Source organism: Microtus ochrogaster, chromosome 1, assembly GCF_000317375.1.
Source record: "Microtus ochrogaster isolate Prairie Vole_2 chromosome 1, MicOch1.0, whole genome shotgun sequence".
In the NCBI taxonomy this organism is placed as follows: Eukaryota; Metazoa; Chordata; class Mammalia; order Rodentia; family Cricetidae; genus Microtus; species Microtus ochrogaster.
Genome location: NC_022009.1, coordinates 93,415,258 through 93,433,159, shown reverse-complemented (window position 1 = coordinate 93,433,159; position 17,902 = coordinate 93,415,258).

Below are 17,902 nucleotides of genomic sequence, written 5' to 3'. Positions count from 1 at the left end.
CTATGGGCTAAACATTTTAACCACTGAACCGTCCCCCTAGCCCATGACTGGCTGTTCTGGGCCTCGTTTCTGGTCATCATTTCTCAGCACCCTTAAGAAAACAACAACAGCAAAACCACACGTGTATACCATGCAACCATTTTTAAATGTGCAATTCAATGGTTTCAAATGCTTTATACGAATGTCCCTCTGCCCCCTAATGCCAGATTTTGACCCTTATTAACTTGTCATTCACCACGCGCCCCTTTCCTCTGCCTCTGACAACCACTTGCTATCTCTGTGAATCTGCCTGTTCTGGAAGTTTCCTATGACTGGAAACTTACCGTGTGGCCTTTGAAGCCTGGCTTCTCACACGTAGCATCTTGTTTCCATGGTTCACGAAGCACCATGTTGTTCTCTTGTATGGTTGCATGTTCACAGTATGGCTACGTCATATCTTGACCATGCGTCTGTCAGGTGTCCACACGGTTGTTGTGACCTTTGGCTCTTGTGAGTAGCATACTGTGACCATTCATGCCTGAGTTTTTTGTGAATATGTTTTTTTTTATCTTAAATATATACCCAGGGGTTTAATCTCTGGGTCATATGGTATCTTAGTCTATTTTCTGTGGAATAGCAGAAAATCCAAGGTTAAATAATCTATATCAAGAAATTTATTTTGATGGCGTTCTTCATTCTGGGAAGTTCCAGATTGGGAACCATCATCGGATGAAGGCCTTGTGCTGTGTCAGCTCGTGTGGTACATAGAAGGCTCATTTTACAGAGCCCCACCCATCCAATAATCCTTAACAAAGCCACATTAATCAACCATTCGCTTTTTGGCAAGAAACCTACATATCATTTCCTGGGATGGCTATAGCTTGCCACGTAGCAGTGCTTTCAATTCTGTTAGGATTATTTAAACTAGATTAAAAATATACACAGGACTACATCCTGAGCCAGCGCTTATGAGACAGCATGGAGGAATATTAGTTTACAGCATCTATTTCCTTGGTTGGCTATCCCTGCTCTGGGGATTCTGCCTTACAGGATGGAATTATTAGTGCTGGGGCATGTATATGAAGATATTAAAACAACACTGGCCAGAACCTTGGAAACAAACCCCCATGTTCATCAATAGTGGGATTGTTGGAATGTTTGTAAAGCGTTTTTACGGCACATTGTTGGTGCAGCCGTGAAAAGTGAATTTGTGGCATATCTGTTCATATTAGTCCAGAAGGGCACCCGTCATCTATTGCTTGTGAAATCCATCCTAAACTTGGAGATAAGGCAGAAAAGTCTGACTTTAGCGTCCCGCTAAAGCATTTTCTAGGCAGCCCGAAGGTCTGTCTTTCTCCCAACCGTAAGGAGATTTGGCTCCACTGATGCTTGCAGTGGACAAAGGCCAAATGTCTCACAGCCTGGCAAAAGGCTATCGGCTACCCTGTGGGACCCTAGGAGGAGATTGCATTTATTAGTTCTCTTTTTTTCTATATGGTAAAGAAGATAACCCCAAAGGTATGGCTTTATTTCCCTGTAGGACAATGACGAATTTTACATTTATAGTATTCACATTTCACCGTTTCTATAAACCCAGTTTTGAAGTGCTCGTAACTGCTAATATCTGTGTGGAACCTTTTAAAAAAGCAATTTGACAGATTTTAATATTATTAAATGAGAAATGCAAGCTATTGAGAATATGCTTAATTTGTTCAATCATATAAAAATGCCTAGTCGTATGTCTTAATATTTGTGTCTTCATATTCATATTCATATACAAATGTGTGGATGTAAGTATAGGCAGACATATACTAGAGCGTCAATATTAGTCTTGTTTCCTTAGCAGGAAGCGTGTGAGGAAAATGTATCTATCTCTGTCTCCCACTTTTCAAAAACCGATTTATTTTTATTTTATGTGTGTGAATGTTTTGTTTTGGCCTGTATGCATACACGCACACCGCATGTGTGTCTGGTGCCTGAGAATCTCAGAAGAGGACGTTGGCTTGCCTGGAACTGGAGTTGTGACGGTTGTGAGCCACAGTGTGGGTGTTGGGAAATGAACCCTGGTCCTTTATAAAAGCAGCCAGTGCTCTTACCTGTGATTCCCCTCTCCAACCTCTCTTTCTCTCTTTCTCATGACTACCATATCTCTTCTTATAAAATCTATTTCTTTAATTGTGCAGATATATATATAGCATATGTTAAAATATCACCCTATTTTGTAAATTATCTTTAAGATTACAATCTTGAAAACCAGGCAGTCTAGAGAGCCTCAGGGGGTTGTCTAAGATCCTTTGTTTCCCATGAACATACCAAGAAGAAAATCCAGAGCTTTTACTCTCTGGAGATGAGGTGGTGCCATTTAAGACGTACTCCAGGCCTTGAATCCTGATGCACGGTGGCGCCTCACAGAGACACCACCAGTTCAAATGACTGGGTTGCAGAAAGCTTTAACCTTAGAGACTCTTAGTACCTTTGCCTCTTGCTGCTCAGGCAGTAGGGACTCATGATGAAACACTGGACTTCCTACAGCAGGGTGGAGCATAGCTCTCCTTCTGTACCAGTGTCGTGCTGAGTTGGCGTATACTCTTTTCAGTAAGGGTATATTTAGAGTCGTAGTATGGTGGGAGGGGCCTGGCCTCTGGTAGCCCACCTGACTCTTTTGTATTATGAATTCTTCAACAGGTAATTTGTTTTAGCATCAACAACCTTTTTTCAGTCTGGATTTTTGAAGGCAGGGTCTTACTGTGTGAATCTGGTTGGCCTGGAACTCTCTGTGTAGATCAGGCTAGCCTTGAACTAACAGAGGTCCGTCTGCCTCTGCCACCTGAGTACTGGGATTAAAGGTCTGTGCCACCATGCCTAGTGACTCCCTTGACATTTAACTTCTGTGTAAGAGGATAATGTATGTAATGTGCTTGGTGCAAAGCTGTCAGATGTGGCAAACAATCTTCTCGACTTTCAGGGTAAGAGGTCAATGTTCAATTCTAGAGAAAGTCTGTAAAAGACTTCTCTCTGTCCAGCATACACTGGGACATCGCCTATTGAAAGTCTGAAGTTCAGGAAACCTCACATTCCATATTCAATATGATATTTGTCATGGTTGCTTCCTGCTTTATTGATGGACCATTTTCTTCCTTTAGAAATGAGGAAGGCTGACTCGACACTGGGAAATGGGTGTATCCTGCTGAAGCCGATGAGAACTTCATAAAGACAAGGCCACTGGGATTAGAACTACATGTGACTGTAGTTGAATCGTTTAAGGATGTGCAAAGAGCCTCTTTTACACTGACAGTTACAGTGGAATAGAAGAGAGACACGCAGGTATGAAGTAGTGATTTGGGGGTAACTTGGGCAAAGTCATCTTTAATGGGTAATTTCTTTTATATGGATTGCCTGGATGATAGACAGTTACTTTATTTATTTATTGTTTGTGGTGCACAGAACCACTTTATAGATACGTATAGTCCCCTGTTTCTTTTCACCAATGTACCCGGAGTGTTCACATTGTACACTAAAGGCTGGCCAGTGTGGCGGTGACATGGAAGGACACTCAAGCAAGTAGGTTAAGGTTTTATGTAGACTCTGATTGCTTTGATCAACTCTGAGGCATGTTTGGACAACAGGCAATGTTCAGTAAAACAATGGAAATATTTAGTGAGCCGATCAGATCAACCTATACATGATGCTTGAATTCATGAAGGGCTTATTGATTTCCCTTAAACGACTTCCAGATGGGTTTGCGTTTTTTTTTCTTCATGATTTACTTACTACAACCCATATTATAATATTTATAAATAATACCAAGAATTCTTTGGAGGTTATGTGACATGTAATATGCTGATCTACACCAGATGGCATTAGGTAAGGGCAAACACTGGTAAAGGGAGGGCCTGTGTTGAAGAAGGATTAAAACAATTCTCAAGCAACTCATAAAATAACAGATATGTAGACGTAGAAAATGTAAGATACATCTAAAAGGGAAATTTTTGTAAGTTTGGTTAGGTTTCATTTCTTCAGTTCAAGTCAGGAAATGCTATTGTATCACAAACTTTACTAACAAGCCCATAACTCAACTGTGAGCGATATGGTTTACCAAGGTCTCTTCCTTAAGCCACAAGACAACTGCTCACAGAAAAAAAAAAAAAAACCTTATTTCTTTTTCTCAATGTGTCTATCTTCTGTAACACCTGAAGATGCGCTGTAAAACAATAATGTGTAATAATCACGACTACACACATGTACGCATATCCACTCAGGTAGTCTATAGTTGGGCAGTAGGTTGACTGTGTGTGAACATGGGAGAGAACATGTGGGGGAATGGTCTGTATTCTGTCAATCATATTTTAAATAAATGCTGATTGGTCAGTAGCCAGGCAGGATCAACCAGACAGGAAGTAGAGGTAGGTCAACGAGAACAAGAAAATTCTGGGAAGAAGAAAGCCCATTCCTCTGCAGTCCTGGCCCAGCCACAGGAGAAGGAAGATGTGACCTGCCTCGCTGAAAAAGGTACCGAGCCATGTGGCTAACATAGACAAGAATAATGGGCTAATATGTTATAAAAGTTAATAAAAAGCCTGAGATACTGGGCCAGTCAGTTTATGATTAATGTAGACCTCTGTGTGATTTCTTTGGGACTTAACAACTGTGGGAACCCGGCAGAACAGAAAACCTAAGATAACAAGAATAGGCTCACCTGTAAGAACATAGCTAAGTTTGCTTCCAGAAAGCACTGGAAGGCTCTGTGACAGATGATATCACAAGTGACAGGCAAGAGAAAGGAATACGAAAAGAAGAAGAAACACTTCCCTTTGTAAAGAAGCACCACAGCAGAAAGCGTATTGGGAGTTCCATTCTCGCTGTGCTCTGCTGGGTTGTGGCATATTCTGGTCCATCTGAGGAGAGGTAGCTAATTTCATGCCAGGGGGATGATTTCTAGTGAGAAATTTTATCATCTAAACCATATTTTAGTAACAGTGCTTTCTTTGTGTTGGTTATCTCACTGGTAGTAAGGAGTATACATCGTGGGTACACTTTATAGTACTGGGCAAGTGTCCCCTTCCTGAACATTGCCTCTAATGCCCCTTTGCTTTTTGTAGAACATTATTGGCATCTGAAGGGACAAAAGGGGGGATTACAAGCTCTTCTTTTATACACACAATAGTTTTATATTATTGATATTAAATTAAGGTGTTTTCAGTCTTCAGCCTCAGATTGCAAAGTGGACTTCCCTCCCCACAGCCGCCCTGACAGCCCTGGTTGGAAGCACACTATTTATCATGTTTCTGCTTGGTTTTCACTCTCTGCCATGTGCTGCATACATCATAGAGAGAATGACGGACACCTGTGAAACTCAGAGCTAGCAATTTACTCACTGAGGTGGCTTTAGCAATGAGGTGTTTCCTACAGCCTGGTGTTTATAGCACATGTCGGGAGGTGATTTTGATATCGACACAAAGTGGTTACTTTGTCTTGGTGGTGCCCACAGACAATCCAGGCATTCAGGTGGTTTAGGTGAGCAGATCATGAGGTCAGAGTGGGCCTCAAACTTGCTGGGTAGCCTAGATTGGGCTCTTGCTTCCACCTCCCAAGCGTGGGATCATAGGCAGAAGCCACCACACCTAGATCATTTTTAAAAAATATTTACTTATTATGTACACAATATTCTGTCTGCGTGTATACCTGAAAGCCAGAAGAGGGCACCAGACCTCATTACAGATGGTTGTGAGCCACCATGTGGTTGCTGGGAATTGAACTCAGGACCTTTGGTAGAGCAGGCAATGCTCTTAACCTCTGAGCCATCTCTCCAGCCCCCATCCTAGATCATTTTTATCTTTCTTATTTCTTGCCTTTTGGGAGGGAAGAAGTGTACCTGGGAGGGAGGTCTTTTGAGGAGTATGGATCAAATTTTATCTCTTCTCAAATAACTAAACAATTGTTCCAACCAATTATGAGAAGTTTCATTTTTGCTATGGTGACTTCAGATACCATTTTATCACATATTGAAGTTGAATATAAACTTGCATATTTTTTAACATTTAAAAAATTCATTGACAATGTTATAATTTTCCATGTGAAGTTTAATATTATCCTGCCTAGTCTAATTTCATTATAATTTTGTTAGTATGTTAATGAGATTTGTTTAGTTAGAAACCAATATATTTTTCTGTTTATTTACTTTCTGTGTCTTTTAGGAACATGTAGGAGTTTTCTATTATGAGTTTTGCATACTTCTTGAGAAAAATTTCCTAGGTATTTCCATATGTTTGTTAGCATTACAAATCAACTTTTCTCTATCATAATAGCACTTAACTGGTTATTAATTGTATAATAAAGGTCTTTAATTTACATACATTATTACTAACTTACTTGAATAGGAAAATTCAGCTGTATAAAAATTGCTGTGGGACAATGGACTTGTGCCCTGTAAATATTTGTCAGTTGTACTGGTTTAATAAAATGCTGATTGGCCAATAATCAGGCAGGAAGTCTAGGTGGGGTGACCAGAATAGGAGAATTCAGGGAAGAGAAAAGACTAGTCTACAGTCATCACCCAGTCCAAGAGGAAGCAAGATGAGAACGCCTCACTGATAAAATGTACAAAGCCATGTGGCTAACACAGACAAGAATTATAGGCTAATTTAAGATGTAAGAATTAGTTAATAAGGAAGCCTGAGCTAATAGGCCAACCAGTTTATAATTAATACAGACCTCTGTGTGTTTCTTTGGGACTGAGTGTCTGTGGGACCGGGCAGGACAGACACCTCCGCCAACTAATGGTGAAACCTCTGTCAACAAAAAATGATATGTACTTTCATTAAAAATGAAGAAAATTGGGGCCTATGGGGGTCATTCTTATTCAAACCACCACAGTGTTCTAGGTGGTTGGGAGGTCGCTGGTGTAGGTAGAAGGAGGATGGCCTGGTCCTTGGGTGTCTTACACTCGGGAGCACATGTAGGTGGACATGGCACTTTCTTTTGCGGTCTCTAACACACTGCATCTTCTGCTGATGTTTAGAGTCTCTGGTGTTTTTGCAGTGGTCACAGCTCATGGTTCACAAAGCTACGACTCCATCTGAGAAAGGTGTGGCTTTGATCCGATGCCCCTGAGTCTCTCAGCCATCTCTTTGTAAGAAGGTGACAGACTCTTGTAGACCCCTTTTATGTATAGTTACTATCACATCTTTCTTGGTCTAGGGACTTTAGATGGGTCTTGATCCTTTCATCTTGTTGAAAGGCCAAGACCTCCACTCTTGGAGTCACGGAACTAGCCCAGGAGGAGATTCCCTTCTGTCCTGCACCATCATATAGGATGTGTGCTTCTGAGGTCCAGTATGCATGTCGTTCAGTGACACTGGCCGTGGGCTGAATTCACAGAGAAAAATCCCAGTGTTTGGCAATCAGAGCTTTGAATCTGTCTGAATGTCAGATACCAAGTGACTTTCATTTAATTCACTTTGAAAGAGAGAACCGGCCTTTTTATCATCTTGCATTTTCTTTAATTCCACCGAGTATAAACTTTATGCAGTAAATGTGTCAGGTTTTGGCCCTTGATATTTTCCTGGCTTTAAACCTGACATTTACATTTACTGTTCTTATGACTTAAGAGATTATCATCTCTACTGTAGCTATTGAGTGTCTGTCTCGGAGCTCAAATTCAAGAAACTGAATTTTTATTTTCTTTTTAGACAATGCAGAAACACTAAGTTCTAGTTTTAATGGAAAAGACTGTCAAGGAAAAGAATTTCCAAAAAGAAGTAAAGTAAAAATATAATTTATTTTTGCATTGCTCCCATGAATTCCTAAGAGACAGCTAAGCTTACCAATAGAAAAATGGCCCTCGTGCGAACATTATCCACAGACGGAGATGTGCGAATAGCAATACATGCACAAACCACTTTATTTTTAATGAGAGAAAATGAAACATACACCTAAAAAGATGTCCCTTTTTTTAACCTACTGTACTGAAAAAAGGAGAAAGTATATAATAATGCTCACAGTTACTGGCACAGGAAGCTTCAGCTGTCAACCTGACACACTTGGGAACAGGGAGCATCAGCTGAGGGACTAGAGGAAGGGACTGTCTGGTGGCCATAGACCCCTGGTTCTGGCTCCGTCCTCTGCTTCCTGCCTCACTACACAGTCCAGCCATCTTAGATGAAGCTGAGCCTTCCCCAGTATGATGGACTGAAACCCTCTGAAGTTAGGAGCTGACAAAAAAACCCTTGTGTTCCCTGAAGTTGTCCTGCCAGGCATTTTGTCACAGGATAACGGAAGTGAGTAGTGTATTCCCAACACAGTAAAAACTGGGACTTCTGATGAGCAAAGCCAGGAACGTGTGGTGGGTATCTGGTGGACAGCACTCATTTCATATTTAGGGAGTTACCATCAGGAAATAATCTAGCGTCTCCAACAACATTCACATGCGCATTCGTAATTTTATTGTACAGTTTTCCTACACGTGTATATTGTGTGTTGAGCCTGTTCTCCCCATCTCCACTTCTCTCCCTCCCCTCCTGTTAGTTCCTTTGTTATCCTAGACAGTTTTAAGTCTACTTACATGCCATACATACCTACATACATGATTTTGCATATCTAAATAAAATCTAAGAATCCAGAGTGAGGGAACATGTATGATAACTGTCTTTCTGAGACTGGCGTTCTTTGGTTTGGGAAGAGAGGGCATGCAGTAGAGAAAATGTTGTTGTAGGATTGGCTGTGGATACATCTGTCACACATTTTCTTGATTGATGATTGATGTGCGAGGGCCCAGCCACTGTGGGTGGTGCTAACCTTGGTCCCTGCTACAGGATTTAGATGCTGCCTCTGATGATTTTCTTAACCTGGTAGGTAGAAGTCTGTGGCTCATTAGTGTATTCCGAAAGAATTTACGCAAGCATCATACAGATGATCTCTGGCCAAGCTCGGAGGTGGGTGGGCACCAATTGGTTACTAAGGGGGCTGAAGACAGTGCCAGGTAATTTGGCTCCAGACCTGCAGCGCTCCATCTCCCCCCATTCACAGAAGCTGACTCAGTCTATCAACCACGTAGAACCTTTAACATAGGTATTATAGTTAGGGCTACTGTCGCTGAGATAAATCACAATGACTGAAAGCAACTTTGGGAGGAAAGGGTTTATTTGCTTTATATTTCTGCAATAGTTTAAAAGCATTTGGCACCCATAAACCCACAGGGAATGGTGTAACAGGGAAGTGTGGCTTAATTAGAGTAGGCCTGGCCTTGCTGAAGGAAGTTTGTAACTGTAGAGGCAGGCTTTGAGGGATCATATGTGCTCAAACTATGCCCAGTATCTCAGTTCACTTCCTGTTGCTTATATCTAGATGTAATCTCTCAACTCCTTCTCATGTCTGCCTGCATGTTGCCATGCCCCACCATGATGATAATGAAGGAAGCCTCTGAACTGTAAGCAAGCCAAGTAAATGTTTTCCTTTATAAGAGTTGTCATGATATCTTTCATGGCAATAGAAACCCTAAGGCAGCTTCCATGTCACTGTTCAACACTGAAGGAAGTCAGGATAGGAACTCAAACAGGGCAGGCACCTGGAGGCAAAAGTTGATGCCGAGGCCCTGGGGGGACACTGCTTATTGACTTGCTCCCCATGGACTGCTCAGCCTGCTTTCTCATAGAACCCAGAACTCTCATAGAACATTGTGGGTGGTACCTCCCACAATGAACTGGGCCCTCACAAGTCAGTCACTAGTTGGTGGTATAGTGGTGAGTATCCCCACCTGTCACGCGGGAGACTGGGGTTCGATTCCCCGACGGGGAGCCAGACAGAGATCACAATGGTGGCATAGCCCAGAAAGCTGGCATTTTAAAACAGCCAGTTTTTTCCTGCTGCTGAGTCAGGAAAATTTCAAAATGGAGGATGTACCATTTTGTGCTAGCTCTGGGGCCGCCAGGTAGGAGCAGCACTCAGCACTTTAATTCTGAGACTGAGCGTGCAGCACAGAAATTCTTTTCATCCAAGTTTCTACATTGCCTACATCTCACTCTTGTGGAAAAATTCTCTGAACTGAGGTTCTGTCCTCATAGCAGACTCTAGTTAGTGTCAAGTTGACATAAAACTAGCCAGCAAAATAGGCCCTTTGGGGGGGTGGAGTGGGGTGGGTGTTGGGTTCAGTGTGAGAGACCAATGTCAAATGCTTTCTCTTGTTTCCGGGTCCTAGATTTTAGAGTGGTGCATAAAATCATAGATGTACACATGACATGAAAGTATTAGGAAAGTCCCCTCATGAATGAAGGTAACTAATGCAATGGGGGAGGGGTGAGGAAGGGGGTGGAGGAAAGAACAAGGGATGAAGGTGACTAACATGGTGGGGAGGGGAGAGGAAGCAGCGGTCTAGCCATGCTTTTTGGGTGGCTTGTGATGGTTGACTTTGACAACTGGACTGGATTTCAGTGTCTGGGAGACAGTAAAGTACACTTTGGGTTTGCCTGTGACAGTGTTTCCGGAGGTGACTGGCTGGGTTGGCACAGGGATAGCCCCCTCTGACTCTGAATATACCAGCAACATTCTGTAGTCCGGGGGAACACATGGAACGCAAAGAGAAATCCACAGCTAGTACAGCTGCCATCTCTCTGGCTGTCTTGTCTTCATGCTGTGAGCTGCCTTGCTTTGTTTCGGAAACTATGAGCCAAATATATCATGACGAAAGCCTGACTAACACAGTGATAATAATTCTACAGATGCACAGCAGGGCATGAAAGAAAGTTGATTTCCAATCTCCCCATGGCATTTTGTGATGCTCTGATGAATTAGTACTCCTTTTGAATATTTAACAAGGCTTTGTCTGAAACTGTAGAACTGTATAGCTGTTGGTCCTAAAATTGTAATATGTTCTTAGTAAATCTATTGTTCAGCTCTTAGTAAACCTATTCTTCAGCATTTTTTTTAAACCAAGATAGTCTCTAAGTTAGTGCTATCAGAGCAATTTACAAGTGATGGAAAAGTTGTGGTGGTTTACGAGAATGATCTCTAGAGGTTCACATAACTGAATGCCTGGTGGAACTCTTGGGGAAAGGTTAGAAGGTGTGGCCTTGCTGGAAGAGGTGTGCCATGGGTGGGTTTTGAAGTTTCACAAACCCATCTATTCCCAGCTTGCTCGTTTTCCCTTGGGTTTGTGGCTCAGAGGTGAGCTCTCAGCTACGCCAACACCAGCCCTGTTTACTGCTTGCCTGCTGCCGTGTTCCCTGCAAGGATGGTTATGGACTCTAACCCTCTGGAACCAGGAGCCCCCAAGTCAAACGCTTTTTCTTATAAGTTGTCTTGGTCATGGTGTCTTGTCACAGCCATAAAAAAGTGACGAAACAAGGACAAAAAGATATTTTGAGAGGAAATGAAGGGGCTACCATCATGAACCAAATATAACCAATTCCCCTCTTTATTTAAACTTAGGAACAATGAGCCATGGGAGTTGGAGGGGGGCAAAAATCAGGGCTGAATAATTGTTTAAATGCAGAAAGTGAAAGGGGGTAACAGGTCAAGTGGCTGTGAAACCAAGAGATTTTTACCTACCTGGTTCTGAAGGACAGAGAGCTGGGTAATTGGCAGGGTTGAGCTTCAGACCCCAGATGAACAGAGTGACGTCATTAGGGAGATTTCAACCCTGGGAATGCTGGGAAATGGGAACAGAAGTAAAGAAGGATGGAGACAGTTGAATGGGCAGGACCTGGGAGCAGCTTCCAGGGTCCAGTGACAGGTAGAGAGAACGGGACTAAATATGGCTGATGGCCTAGATCAGCTTGGAAGAGCGTTTCCTCCACAGAACTTCTGAGTGAGAACCCAGACAGTAACAGCTTGACCCTGAGACTCAGAGAGAAGAGTTAATTGCATCAAGCTGAGGACTTCAGGTTGACTTAATGGTGAGATGATACGTACTGCTGTCTGGGGATGCTGACTTTGTTATGAGGGCTAGAGTGTTAATACCGCAACATGAGGTTGACCAAACTTGAAGACATTTGGAGATCCCCAGATCAGCTTCAGATTGGATTTGCCTCTTGTCAGCCATTTGGTGCTGGATCAGCTGTTTAACCCCTGTGAGTGTGTTTCCTCACCTGCACAGACAAAGGACATAATGACTACCATATTGTGAACCAGACAAAGCCTGTTATTATTACTGCAAGCTCCCAGTGTGTTGGCATGTGGGAGACACCCATATGTAGTTTGTTATTTCTCCTTCTTCTTCCTATTCTTGTAGGCTCTTTACTCTGAGTGTAGACGTCTCCAAAGCAAGGACAAGGCTTCTTCGGGGGCGGGGGTTGTTAGGGATATTGAGATTGGCCTTTTATTGCCCTTGACCTACACCATGAACTTCAGAGACAGCGGGGAAGCAGATACGAGCATCAGATATTCTCTACTGAGCTAGACAAGGAAGAGATTTGCAGAGACACTCCTTTCTCACAGACTATTTTTGTTGGGGGAAAGTTACTTTTAAAAATAAAAATATTATGATGACATAATAGGTTTATTTTAGCATCTGAAATGGGTCCATACATTTAAACTTTTTTTTTGAGACAAGGTCTTCCTGTGTAGCCCAAGCTGGCCTAATAATTGCTTAGATCCTCTTGCCTCTACCTCCTAAGTGTGGGGGTTATAGGTATGTACCCACACATCTAGTTTTCATTTTTCAAATTTTATTAATTTTCAGTGCGGTGAATACACCAAAACTCCCTGGAGTCCTCATTAATTTCTGAGAGCAAAGGGGTTCTGAGCCCCAAGTTTCATACGTTAGCATGGAACCCAAAACTCCCCAGGAAATTGTCATCTTTGAGGAGGGGAAGATGCTAAGTTGTGTAGAAAAATGAATTTAGGAAACCATGTAAGGATGAACCAGTGCTAATGAGCTTTCAGTTACTGTGATAAAATGCCTGGCATGATCAACCTAACCAGGGAAGGACAGACTTGACTCATGGTGTCTGAAGTTTAGACTTGAAACCTTACCCTTGTTCATCTGAGCTGGTAGCTCAGAATCTCTTATCAGAGGGCATCTATATCTCTCATGGTCCCAGGGAGAAAGCAAGGGGCTGGATTCCCAATATCCCCTTCACAGGAACTCCTCAGTGACTTCACTTCCTCCCACTGGAAGCCACCTCTCAAGTTTTCCACCACATCCCAATAGCACACGGGCTGGGGGGCCAAGTCTAAGGCTTGTGGGACACAGGTCAGACCACAGCATCGTCTCTACTCTACCATGTGTGCTACTGAAGGATTCGGGGATTCTGGTAAGACAAACTGTGGTGGTTTGAATAAAGTGGCCCCCAAAGGCCCACAGAGAGGGTACTATTAGGAGGTGTGGCATTGTTGGAGGAAATACGTCACTGGGGGGGGGTGTTGAGGTTTCAGAAGCTCAAACCAAGTCCAATATTGCTTTCTCTTCCTGCTGCCTTCTGATCCAGACACAGAACTCTCAGCCCCCTGTCCAACACCATGTCTGCCTGCATGCCGCCATGCTTCCCACCATGACGATAATGGACTAAACCTCTGAACTGTAAGCCAGCCCCAATTGAATTTTCCTTTATAAGAATTTCTGTAGTCATGGTTTCTCTTCACAGCAATAAAACCCTAACTAAAACTCAAATATAACTAGAGCTTGTTTAGTTCAGTGTTTCCTTAGCTTAATCTGTTTTCACCTGTGCTCTCTTGACCTGTATGTGTGTGCATGCACAGGCCAGAGGTCAAATTTGGGTGTCATTCTTCAAATGCTGGCCACCTTGTGTGTTTGAGGCAGGGTCTTTCTCTGGTCTGGAGACTGCCAATTAGGCTATTGCTGACTGAACAACAAGCTCCCCCCCAAATCCTGCTATCCCTGTGCCCCAGCATTGTGATTTCAGGGGCATGCCTCCACACCTTGCTTGGTACATGAGTGTTGAGGATGCAGACTCAGGACCTCCCTCTTGTGTGATGAGGACGGGAACAATTGGGCTATTTCCCACACATCCCCCAACCCCTGCCAGTCTGTTCTTGATGATAAAGTCAAAGTTTCTGACCATCACTTTAGCAGCCAACAGCAACAAAATTAAGGTGCAGGCTCAAAATATTCCTCTTTAAGAGCATTAGAAATGAAGAAAAAAAAAATTTCCCCCTCACAAACTGTCTGGGCAATGGGAAGAGTTTAGTTATCGCCGATTTTCTGCTAATTTGTTGGCCCCAATTACATCTTTAGAATCTTGTCACCCCCGGCCCAACTGGCCTCAGTTTTAAGAGCTGTCATTTTCCTTCAGAAGGAGCCCAGGAAACCCTGGCACCAGCTCCCAGCAGGGCCCAAGGAGAGGTAGCACATTCTCTCTCACCTTCTTTTTCTGGAACAGCTCGCTTTTGGGACACAGAAATCTCCCTATCTTAAAATAGTCTAAGAAAAAAAAAGTCAAGCTGCAAACCATTAAATGTTGCCCCAGGACTGCTGAGAAACCTCAACAGGACAGAGGAGAGAGAAGTGGGAGTTGGGGAGGTTCCTGCAGAGAAGAAAGAGAAAGCAAAACTAAAGCAGAGAACAGGGACTGGGGATTCAAAATGCAAGGAGGAGAGGCTTTTTTAATTTTTATTTTATTTTATTTATTTATTTTTAATAGAGAAAGACTATGCATCAGTCAGGGCCCTAGCATTCCAGCAGTCCCACTGGGGCCTGGAGCTGTCTTCATTTCAAATATCTCTTTCTTCCTTCTGTGGACCAAAATTCCTAGAAAAAAAAGCTGTGTCTGCAAATGCTGACTGACTGACTAAAACTTCAGTGATGTGGAGATTTGGGATGCTGCAAATCCAAAGCCTAATTACAATTTTTCTTGGGTGACCTTTGACCCACTAAATCATAATTTCTTGCCCCAGTTTGTTTTGGACCTAGTGTCCTGTCGCTAAGCGATAAAGCTGGACTGAACATCCTGCTGCACAGGCAAAAACCTGGGCTGTACAAGCTTAACAGAAATCCTAGCTTCCCATTCGCCACAGGGCCAGGAGAGTCGCCATGCCGCATCTAAGGTCGCCATCAGAGTAGTTCATCCCGCTAAGACGTGGTGTTCCCATCAAAGTATTTGAACGGTGTGTGGTGTTTTGATTTATGGCTTTCTCGTTGTAGTCACTATAAAAGGCTCACAAAATTGGTCCCTCTTTGGGGCATTACTGTTAGGGAGACCAAAATCTCTACTTCCAGGCCCTGCTCACTCATACTTCGCTCTAGGATAAACACCATCTTTTATTTCTTCGAGGAAAGAGACCTTGCCTTTGTTGAATTTTGCGATCCTCGCTCTGCCCTGTCCAAAGTCACTCTTTTTCACAGTGTCTATAAAACCTCAGAGCGTTCACGTTTTCAGGTGGTGGAAGGCTGATGGGGGAAGAGCCTGGAGTGGTGGAAATGCCTGATACTGAGGTGCGGACATCACTGGTTTTGTGTCTTGGAGTCAAAGCCTCGCAAATGCTGCCTTTGCAGACAGGCCTCGCCTGCAGGGCCTACTTAGAGGGCTCATTTTCATGCGTTGGTAGTTTTTTCCCTCCTTTTATTCATCTGCCCACTCCTTTTAATTTTTGACTTACGCCGTTAGTTAATTGATTGGAAGGCGAAGGAAAGTGGATGATGCTATGCCAAACAAATTCTCCTTTGACATAAAAAATATTTTTGAGTCAAAGATACTTAAGATGTATCAGGTGGGGGTTTGGAGGGAAAAGAACACTGGCTGCTCTTGCAGAGGACTTGAGTTTGATTCCCCGCGTGTTCGTGGTTCACAACCACCTGTAACTCCAGGACCAGGGTGTCTGGCGCCTCCTTCTGGCCTCTAGAGGCACTGCATGCATGTGGTGCAGAGACAAAGCTGGGTTCTTTGTAACACAGTTCCTAGGAGCTCACACAAACCTTCACCCTGCCACGCGTCTCTTGGCTTCACACCCTCGGAATCCGAAAGCCTTTTCCTTCCTTCACAGGTTTGTGGCTTTGTGTTGAAGATGCTGTAGGCCAGACAGCTCTTGTACACCAGGCTTGCCTTGAATTCACAGAGATCCATCTGCTGGGATTAAAGGCGTGCACCATCCTTCCTTCACAGGTTTGTGGCTTTGTGTTGAAGATGCTGTAGGCCAGACAGCTCTTGTAGACCAGGCTGGCCTCGAATTCACAGAGATCCATCTGCTGGGATTAAAGGCGTGCACCACCACCGCCAGGCCTCTGTTGATTTGTATGGCTTTTGCCTGCACATGCAATGTGTGAGGAGGCCATAAGAGGGCAGCACATTCTTATTGGCGTTAGAGGTGGTTATGAGTCTCCATGTAAGTGCTGGGAATTGAACCCAGATTCTCTGTAAGAGTAGGCAGTACTCTTAAGCACTGAGCCATCTTTCTAGTTCCTGCAATCATCTTCTGTCTCCTTTGGTGGAGCCTCAATCATCTCTGATAGGAAGCTACTTGGTTTGTGAATTGCGCCCGCTCAAATGAAATTTAAATGAAAAACTTGTTTTTTTCAGGTGTGAGTGTATGTCTGCGTGTACGGTCAGTTTGCATGATTGAAACTGGTCCTCGCGGAGGATATAAGTGGGCACGGGATCCCTTGGAGCTGAAGTTACAGGCAGGGGTGAGCTTCCCTACTTGGGTGCTGGGAGTTGAAATTGAATCCTCTGGAAGAACCACCAGTGTTCTTCACAGCCGAGCCGTCTCTGCAGGCCCCCAGGTGAACTTTAAAAAGGATTTTAAGGCTCTATAGTTTATCTTTGAGCACTGCACACTGTTTTATGTATGCTGGGTTCACTGCTGGAGCCCTCCGTAGAGCACAGTTCTACCCTTGTATGATGACATGTCATTTACAAACTCTATGAGGTAGCAAATACTTATAATCCCAGCGTTCTGGAAGCTAAGGCAGGAGGATAGTATGTCTGAGGCCAGCCTGGTCTTCATGAAAAGACCCTGTCTCAAAAAACAACAAAACACACAAATCCCTTGTCAGGGTGTGGAATATCAGGAATTGTCGTTTTATCAAATGTGTCGCTGTATACTCAGGCAGGTGATAAAGACTGAAATAGCTCACAGCAGAAGGAACTCTGGCCGGGGTTGGGCTGTTAAGATCGCTGCGTCTCCTTGTAGGAGAATAGTCTCTATTTACTTTGCATTTCTGAAGGAATTTCAATTTTGATTTTAATGGGTATTTTTTTAAATCTCAGGCCGACTGTCTACTGTTCTCAAATAAATGTGTGTTTTTGTTCACTCCTAAGAGACATGCTGCTTCAGAGTGAATTTTAGTGACATATTTTAGCACACACACACACACACACACACACACACACAATAGGAATGGTACTTATTCACTGCGCTAAAGTTCTTAAAAAATCGAAAGATGAGGTCATTGTAAAAATGACAAACAAAAATAATTAAATTTAAATTTAATCCAGAAATACAAGGCACTTAAATTACAAAAGTGTTTGGGATTCAGTCTCTTGGAAACATGAAAGACACTCAAATTCATCAGCTCGCTTTGATTGGTGCATGCTTTTCTGTAAGACATAGACTCTTGAAGTCTATTTTTCTTTTTTCCTTGGAGATTTTATTAATCTTTTCTTGTATTATCCTACAGGGTCAGGCAGTTTGGTACATTCGTTTTAGGATTCCTCCCTGAATGGACTTAAATTCCTTTACTTAGAAGCTGCTCCCTCAGGGAATAGAGGGCTTATCTCCTCAGGCTGCTAGCTCGTCTGTGCACTCTTGCCCAGGATGAAGGCTGCGCACATTCCAGCCCTGCTGAGTAGCAAGGCCTTCTGAGCACTGGGGACTGTTTCTCAGCTCCTTCCTCCACTTTCTGGAATGTCCTTTCCCATCCCTTAAACCTCCTACTCATCTTTCAAAACCCTGTTTATGAATTGGTTATTCGGAAGCCTTTGCCTTGCCATCCTCATTTCCCTGTACCCTGACCTACAATCTGAGACCAGACTTA